We start from the raw sequence: 9,047 nt of genomic DNA on the forward strand, positions 1-9,047 counted from the left end.
ACTCTATAATTTACAAAGCCCCAACTATTCTAGTAATTTCTATACCTGGCATTTATTCAGTGGATTGCTCTGGTAAGTAAGCCATATTGGTACAATGAAACCTCCTATGTCAGTGTTGCTTTACGAATACCTTGGCTTTCAACTATGTTATATGCCCACTGCGTATTGAGAACATTTTGATCGGTATTGGGCAATAAACAGGAGATGGGGACTTCTCGAATACTGAAGGGTATTATTTTGCAGCAGCTCGATGGTGGCGCTGTAAGATAACTTAGTATCAAGAGTGGCGAATGTAGCAACAAAGACCAAAAATCTGCCTAAGGAAGGGTTTAAAAACAAGGGAATTTCACCCAGGAGACGGTGGTTTGTGTCCCATTCTTGTCCCACGTGTTGCTTAAACGTACAATTTGTAACCCCACCCACAATAATTACTTCATCTGAAGAGTCCATGTTTTTTGTTATTCCTCCGTGGTAGCAACTGCGCGGAGGAGTTTTGGGGGTGCTATTTGCTGTCATTACTTAGAATTCCTCATGGGGGCGACAGAAACTAGTAACTGCAGCTTGTTTTTTAATTAAACATTTTTTTTTTCTAAAATGATTTCTCTGTTACTTCATCTTATTCAAATTTTAGTATTCATTTTATCATTATATTACCAGAAAGTTGCATAATCATGTGCAATGTATGCAATAAAAGATCATATTTCTTTGTCTGTTTATATATACAATATACAATAGCCACAGAAAATATATTGACACTATGCTGTATTGATTTTTTTTTACAACCCAAAAACTAATATAGTCCATAGTAGACTGTTATAGTAATATGTTATAGTAATTTAACAGTCCTGCAGAGAAGTGTTGATCCAACTGCATGGTCATTTTGGAGGCTGCATTTAGCGGTGCTGTTGAACTGTATTGCAATATACTGACAGGTATTTCAATTATTTTGTCCACCCCATTTATATTAATGCGGGTAGACTAGATGACAGATTCATCTCTGTAAAAGACGTCAGTATCAGTAAACTGAAAAAAAACATCCACCATCCCTTCTGACTCGTGTTCATCAAAGGGCTGAAGATGAACTTTATTAAAGCTTACAACCACAAGCCAGACAGAAGTCTTAACTCCCCCAGTCTTAAAAATAATCAGCCAAGGACCGAGCCCTGTCATAGAAAAATAAAAGTACAAAAAAGGAGCGCTTTGGCTTTAGCCCACTTATATCCAGGGGCTGAACTGTTGGACCCAAGCACTGTAAATGTTCAGCACCTGATCATTTGTGTGTTTTGGACTTCCACATCCCTCCCCATTGTTATGGCAGATGGAGAGGGGGGATGGAGAGAAGGGCGGGGGAGGGCCACCAGAGTCGTCGCTCATAACCCCGGGGCAGGCGGATGCGTGACGTGATTGACAAGGCTTATTCTCTTTTAGTATATTGCTGCGGTTTTTTAAAAACCCTGGTTGCAAGTTGACATTTATTTAGACAAGGCTCCTTCTGGGCAACCGAGAAGCCACAGAAACCAGAAGATGTCTGACAGAGACAAGTGATAAATGTTATGTGTGTGTGTGTTTGGTCTGAAAGGCAATTTGCTCTAAACTAACCTACATACCTGCCTCGCTACGTAGCACCTTCTTGAGGTAGATTGAAGGTCCCATGGCATAGAAATTTCATTTTATGAGTTTTTTTTTTAACATTAATATGCGTTCCCCCAGCCTGCCTATGGTCCCCCAGTGGCTGGATATTGGGTATTCTGCTCTGCCTTTGAGAAAATGAAAGCTCAGATGGGCCCATCTGGAATCTTGCCCCTTATGAGGTCATAAAGAGCAAGGTTACCTCCCCTTTCTCTGCATTGCCCACCCAAAGAATTTGGCCCACCCATGAAAGAGAGAGAGACATCATGGCTTTCAAACGAGCCAAGTGGCATTTGGTCAAGGCCCCCCCTCCTCCTCAACAGCTACAGCCTCAGAAATGGCACATACTAAGGAAAGCTCATTGTGGGACTGGCTCTAGTGGCTGTAATTCTGCACCAAGGCTTAATTTTGGGAAAGAGACTTCAGATATGGTATTAGGGGACCACTAAGGTCTATATAAAAGAGACTTCAGATATGGTATTAGGGGACCACTACGGTCTATATAAAAGCATACAAAGAGCACCATGTCATGGGACCTTTAAGGGACAGTATAACAATCATGAAGGAAGGAGAAATGTGATCAGATTTCATACTATGAAAGGGCACAAGTATGCACTTAGACATATTAAGACAACAATCAAAATCAACTACATTAGAAGCTACTGTAATAGGATTGGTGTGTCAGTTTTGAGAAACAGAAGAGATGTGCATTCTTGTAATTACTGACTGAGAGCGTATTATTCTTCACTAGTCTGCACTAGCTTCTTGCTTTGCACGGCAGCTGGATTCTCACGATATCACAAAATCATGCGAGAATCCCTGGATCAGATTTTTAACACAAAAATCCATCTTATCAGGCTCTAAGTAAATGTGTTTAAATTCAAACAGCAACAAACGAAATCAATCAGCCACCTATGGACGTGGTTTAGATGTGCGTGACGGCCACGACTGTTCATTTAAATTAACAATGGGGAACATGATAGACAGATGGCACATCCAATCACATGCCAGGTATTTTTTTTTTCCCTACAGTTTCCAATGACTGCTTCTCACATGGTTCTGTGTTAAGAAACCATCTGGTACGTTAGGTTAACTCGCTCCTACTTTCACTTTATTCTGCATTTAAAAGAACGCAAAACTACATTAAACTTAAATATGTCAAAAAATGCAAACAGAGTTCTTGATTTGTTTGAGATTTAGCATAACATGAGCTCACGATTGGAAGATTTGTTTTAAAAAGTAGCAAAACATACTCAGCACAACCAGATATGTCTATTCTTCTCCCTTGGCAAAATCTGGCGCCGTGTTTTAATTTATCTCGACCGCCGACAACTTGGCAGGAGAGTTGTGTGTTTGTGTATGCTAGTTGCAGCCAATCCGTTCTCACGCCAGTTCGTGAAATGGTCATGTTATTTTTATTTGTTGATTAGTGTTAATGTTGTTTGTGCATATTGTGGACAGGTCACAAATTTTGAACGTGACCATTTCACGAACTGCCATGACTCTGACCTGCTCTGGGGGACGCAACACCGGGGAAAGGTAACGCTACACGCCGGCCGCCTACAACATCGGGACATCGTGGTTAGGAAAAAAAGAACGGGTAAAGGAACCGTCACACGCCGGACACGCCGACAACAACGGGACGGTGGTGATTAGGAACTGCAAAATGCGGGACATGAAAGTCCTGTGTTGTTTGATCCAACCACCACCCCAACCAACCTCCCTGTGCTACCGTGATCGTTTACGATTACGAAATAGGCTTCCCATTGAAATAGATTTCTTCAGAATTCGTTATCCACCCGAAAATAACAACATTAATGTGACCTGTACACAAATCCATAGATTAAATCCCGTGACCATTTCACCAACTGCCATGAGATTGGGCTGCAGCTGATAGCTATGAGCCTCTAGCAGAGAGGGAGTGGGCCACAGAGGTCTGGAAAGCTTCATTCCTTTTTAACTCCACTCCCACATTCATTTCTATCATTTTGAAATGTGTAGTCTTAAGCCTCCAACCATCACTAACTCATCACTTATATTGTCAGATTTGGATGCTATTTGAAATGTATTATTACATTACAGTAGAAAAAACTGTCTCGAACTCTTTGTGTAACTTTAGTTGTCAATGGCACAGTGAGTTTTACGAGTTCAATGATGAGATGTTAGGGGAAGGTATGTGGTATTGATTTTTTTATTTTAATTATGTTGATTTTAAAAAATGTAACCATTAGGTTCAGCCCATCCCAGTAATTTCCATGCAGTCCCTTAGAAGAGCAAAGCAGCACAAAGAGATGGCCATAGAAGCAGTGAATATCAACGTATGCTTCTGGTTTTGGCCTGGGTAGGATGATGTGTGTGTTTGTGTGCGCCTTGGACACAGATGAAAAGTATACTAAGATATAATAAGCTATAGCTGCAAGAGAGTCTTAAAGTCTTTGGTAGAAAGTCGGGGTCTTGTTTCAAAGTGCAAAATCTGTTGTAAGCCCCCGCAGACGCAGACTAAACACAGCATCGGCCCTATTGTTGTTCTGCACTGTTACAGCCCTCCCTGGAGATTTAGCAGGAGCCATAACCCGCCAGTGCTGCGACAGGCAGCCAATAGCCACACTGCTTAAAAATGACCCGGCCACAGAGGTCACACCACAGCCTGATCATGAGCATTTATACAGTGCTGTATATTTGGGTTAGTGTTTTTTTTTTTTTTTACAGGTTTCAGGTATGCCGGTAAGACAAGTCCTGACTATTTTGAATTGCCTTTCCCAGCATAAATACAAAGTAGAGGCAGGAATATGGCATGGTTTCCTTTTTATAATCAAGTCAGCATGTTCGTCATTTCTAACCATTGTATTTTAAGATCTGGACAAAATGTTTCATGGACGTTTTTTTGTCCAACTAATAGATGACTAGTCACTCAATCTTCAAAAAAAAAAAAGTTGACATCAGTTTCCGTCACGTGCCGCTCTGTGGTTTGAAGACCATGTATACACAAAGTTACGGGAAGGAAAAGGAGAGAGTTTACTGGAAGAGGAGGCCCATTACTGAAAACATGGAGTTGGATCAGTGGAAAAGGTTAAAGGTCAAACAAACCCTACGCATTTGTTCCATCCATTACGGTGGCACATAGGATGGTTGCACATGCATTTAGGCTTGTGTAGATTTGTGTACATTGGGCGTGTGTGTTTATGCCGTCTCCGCCTGGCTCTGGGTTTCATCTTCCTTCGCTTCCACTGGCGTCTCTGAATCATGTAATCTACCTTGTTAACGCAGTGATTACCTATCATTACGCCGAGGTCCGGTTTCAGTGACACCATTCAATCCAACATACAATCTGGGTGTTTGCAACGTCTCAGCGCTGACTTCTGTTCTCTGTGTGCCCAGCCTGGGATGAAAATAAACATTTTTTTTTTTTACTCAGAGCACAAAGTGAGATTAACAGAGGCAGATAGTGAACATGATATGGATATAATTTTAGAGTGACTGGTAGGAAGTGGTGAGGTTTGATTTGATATTTCAAAGGGCCACTTTGTCAACCAACCACAGAGAGGGGGAGCAATTATTGCAATTCCAAGTGTGTACGTGAATGTTCATACTGTACAGCCTTGTGTGACATATCAGTCAATACCAGCTCATTATAGTGAATGTGAGTGGACATGGAGGTAATTAGCTTTATTTTGCCCCAATCACCATCCATAGAGGCCATGAGGCTACATTCACACGACAGACTACTTAAATGCAATACTCAATATTTTGTACTAACAATGGGTTAATGACTATGTGTAATATGAAATGGCTTACTCACAGACTTACTCATACACACCTGTGCCGATCCCCCTACCTGTGCTGCACATTTTAGTATCTTTCAGCTCATTGTTTTGGTATTTGCTCCTACAGTTGTTCACAAAGTGGGGAACCTTGCCCCGTCCTTGCTTGTGAACAACTGACCTTTTGGGGATGCTCATTTTATACCCATTCATTACCAATTAACCAGGTTGTTTTTCAGAATTCCGGAACTTTCCCATTCATGATGTATGCATCAAATTCAAAATGAGTGAATATTTGCAAAATTAGTTTGAACATGGAATAGCTTGTCTGTGTTGTGTATTCGATTCAATATAGGTTGGAAAAGATTTGCACAACATTATATTCAGTTTTTATTTACGTTACACAACGTCCCAACTTCAGTGTAAACAGAGTTTGTTTGACCCAGAGTTCATATTTTCCTTTATTTTGCTTCAAATTTGGGAACATTTAGGTGACTTTGTAAGCCCAGGTCTCGATGAATTATCTCCACAACTACCAGTCAAATTGTCTCTTTGTCTGTCTTTTCTTGTGGGTTCTCCTAAATTAATTACACCATGACCACTTTGAAAGCTTGCATATGGCTTAGAATTTACTTGTCCCATCAATGTTAAATCCCAATTTAAAGAAATGTTAAATATGTCAGGTTCCAGTTTGGTATCAGAAATGTATCCAGTCAGAGGATTTTCATTCATTTTCTGCATTTCAGAAATGAAATAATTAGATTTCCGCTGTTCAAATGTTTTGTGAAATATGTAACAGAATAAACCAATCATAATTTTAACATCCAGTGTGAACACAACCAGTATTAGAAACAGTGGACTCCACTGTAGAGATTATATAGCTGCCTAGGTTACTACCTACATAGCGGGTGGTCGTTTGTCTCGATCCTCTTTTATACAGCGTGTAATCCTGCCAGATTATGTTCCATATGTGCGTGCACACTCCAACACATAAACTTGCGTATAAAATACACATGAGCACTAAATCCCCATGCTTTAGTCACCTTGTGAGTCAGTTATCACAGAAAAAAATCAATGGGGAAATCTTGACTTCTCCCACAAAATGAATACCAGCCCCCAGCATGCTGTAAGGATAAGAGGGAAAAGAAGGGTGGGATTATAATTAGAGGAGGACAAACAAGATGGCGGTGTCATGTGGACGCCACGCTTTTATGCTTAACAGAGCTTGTTTAACCCCTGGTTTTAGAGATAATACATTTTAATGCATAATTCAAAACCTGAGCACATAATAAAGAATTTAGCATTTTAGAAGGCACTGAATACGTAGCCCAACGGAAGTACAACAATAAAGAAGATTGCTTCTACAATGTGCAATTACGCCATTTTCTTTTCCAATGCCATGTATGGGAAAAGTCTGAAAAATGCAAATTCTTCTACATTACTACTACCTAGTATATACTGTATGTAGATGTGCATCCATGTGCCCTTGATTCCACTTCCATTTCACTCCCAACCCCTCAAGACCTGGATTTCCACCTTACACAACATCCTTCCTTCAACAGGAAGTTTTAGCCTCATTCTCCACTTGCCAATTCTTTCTTTTGGATTAGAAGAGGCAAGTTTAAAGCACACAGTGGTGCCTGTTGCGGCTGCAGTTGCAAAACAACTATTGAAAACTTACTTAATTTGAGGTTCTTTCTTTCGTTCTGTGTTTCTTTTTTTGTTAAGCATTAAAGTGTTTAAACTTCTTGCACTTGGCGGGAAACCAATGTAACAGAAAACTCTTGCCATTGAAAATAATGAGGAAAAATGAGGCCACGGCTGCAAACACAAGGACAGGAATCTTTATAAGAGGTTCAATACATTTCACAATTAATAGTGATATCCTAGGTACATGGGTCCATGTAGGTCCATGTCTCAGTTTGTACCGACAATGGCCATTTTAAATGTTCATCAGAATTACAATCAGGAAGGAGTTCATTGCCACTGTTACCCAACGTGGAATTTGCCTTGGTGATTAGTGTATACTTACACAAATATTATACATGAATAAGAATAAACAATAAATACAAAAAATGAAGCCAGATACATACATAATAGCTGTCAATATGTTTAGGCACTGTGTGCAATGGGCAAATGTATAGTCCAGGATGGAGGTTACTGCAAAGTGTAGTGACTGGCAAAAGGGGGTGGGGGGGCTGGTTGATGAGGCTGGATCAACATAGGGGAGTATACCCAGTAGTAGAACAGTAGTCACTGTCATCTGCTTATTTGCTACTTTAGCAACAGATGTTAGCACCCTTGTGGCTCATATTTCTGTTGGTTAGCTGTGACCTAGCTCTGACAAAACAACATAGGGTTGTGCAGCAAAGAGAAGACACTTCAGTGGAAAATCATAGGCCTGCGAAAGCATATACCTGGTGGATAACTTTGTCACGTAAACGCCGTATTTCTACCTGCCTTCATTAAAGAAAATTAGTGGTCGCCTTGGTAACTCCCATCCCAACATTTTAACTTGTATTTGTTTTAAATGTAAATGGACAGTATTTATATAGCACTTTCCTATTCTTAAAGACTACTCAATGCACTTTTACACAGTACTACAATACTTTTACAATGCTTTTTTTTTTCCAATATGTGGCATAAAAACCGAAATGAAATTGGGAAATTTTCAATGAAATGAGATGGTCTACCCGGGGCCATAATTAAAACACATTTCCTTTTACAGAATGTTCCATTTATCTGCCTGAAACATACACCACCATCAACCTCTTGGAAAATGTGAATTATTTTAGATTGATAGAATAAATCAGACATTGACAGTGGTAGCCATTGTAGGAACAAACCATGTATTAAGTAGTATCGTTTGAGTACACACCATGTAGTATTTTCTTGAATGTCTAAATACGCATGTAAGACATTTTCTAAACAGTTTTTATAAGTGCAGTAATAATTCCACAAATAGCATCAGGCTTTTTTCCCCCCATACCTTAGTTGGATCCAAAACAAATCAGAATGGACTTGGAAAGCTGCAAAGTCCTCTAAATTGATAGTTTTAAGAATAGCAAATAAATGTTGCTTTCTGGAATATCCTTTTTAGGAACATTGGGTATAATAGTGGCAAATACTGTACTGCATGTTTCATCTTAAATCAGGAAATAGGGTAGTTAACAAAAACTGTTCAATAGTTTTTTAGAGGACCAAAAAACATAATCTTACTTGGCAATGGTCACTGTGTTTGTGCACGATTTTTTTAGATTGTGATTATTACACTTAAGGGAACCTCATCACCTCATGGTATTTTGTTTATTAAAATTCTTTTTTACAACATAAGTAGTTGGGAGCAAGAGAATAAGAATACATCAATACGTTTGGTGATAGTAAGGTTGTATCCTAAAATTGTATTAATAAGACGAATACAATTGGAAGTGAGAGAAAAGTTGATAGAGGATGTAGACTGAGAGAGAAAAAAGGAAAGCCCTGCTCTGTTTTGTTGTCTGATTGAAGGCTTATTAAGTATTGCTATTTTTGGCTGTGGTGCGACCTTATCCCAGCAGTACCTCTGGCGTGGTCCTGCTTTCCAGCGATTGCAATTGTTGGATATCTCCTCACAGAAAAGTCAGTCAGTTGGAACACAGGATCTTCTTCCTGTGAGGG

At 39.7% G+C, this 9,047-nt stretch overlaps 1 long non-coding RNA gene across 1 annotated transcript in view; it reads right to left on the bottom strand.

Annotated features, from left to right (window-relative positions):
- Nucleotides 1-3,514, bottom strand: part of LOC116685687 (uncharacterized) — an 18,168-nt gene extending 14,654 nt beyond the window's left edge. Inside the window, exon 1 of the long non-coding RNA XR_004331012.1 lies at nucleotides 3,454-3,514. This is a non-coding gene — a long non-coding RNA (uncharacterized LOC116685687). The remainder of the gene's footprint in view (nucleotides 1-3,453) is intronic.
- Nucleotides 3,515-9,047: the final 5,533 nt, after the last annotated feature.

Source organism: Etheostoma spectabile, unplaced genomic scaffold (assembly GCF_008692095.1).
Source record: "Etheostoma spectabile isolate EspeVRDwgs_2016 unplaced genomic scaffold, UIUC_Espe_1.0 scaffold119, whole genome shotgun sequence".
In the NCBI taxonomy this organism is placed as follows: domain Eukaryota; kingdom Metazoa; phylum Chordata; class Actinopteri; order Perciformes; family Percidae; genus Etheostoma; species Etheostoma spectabile.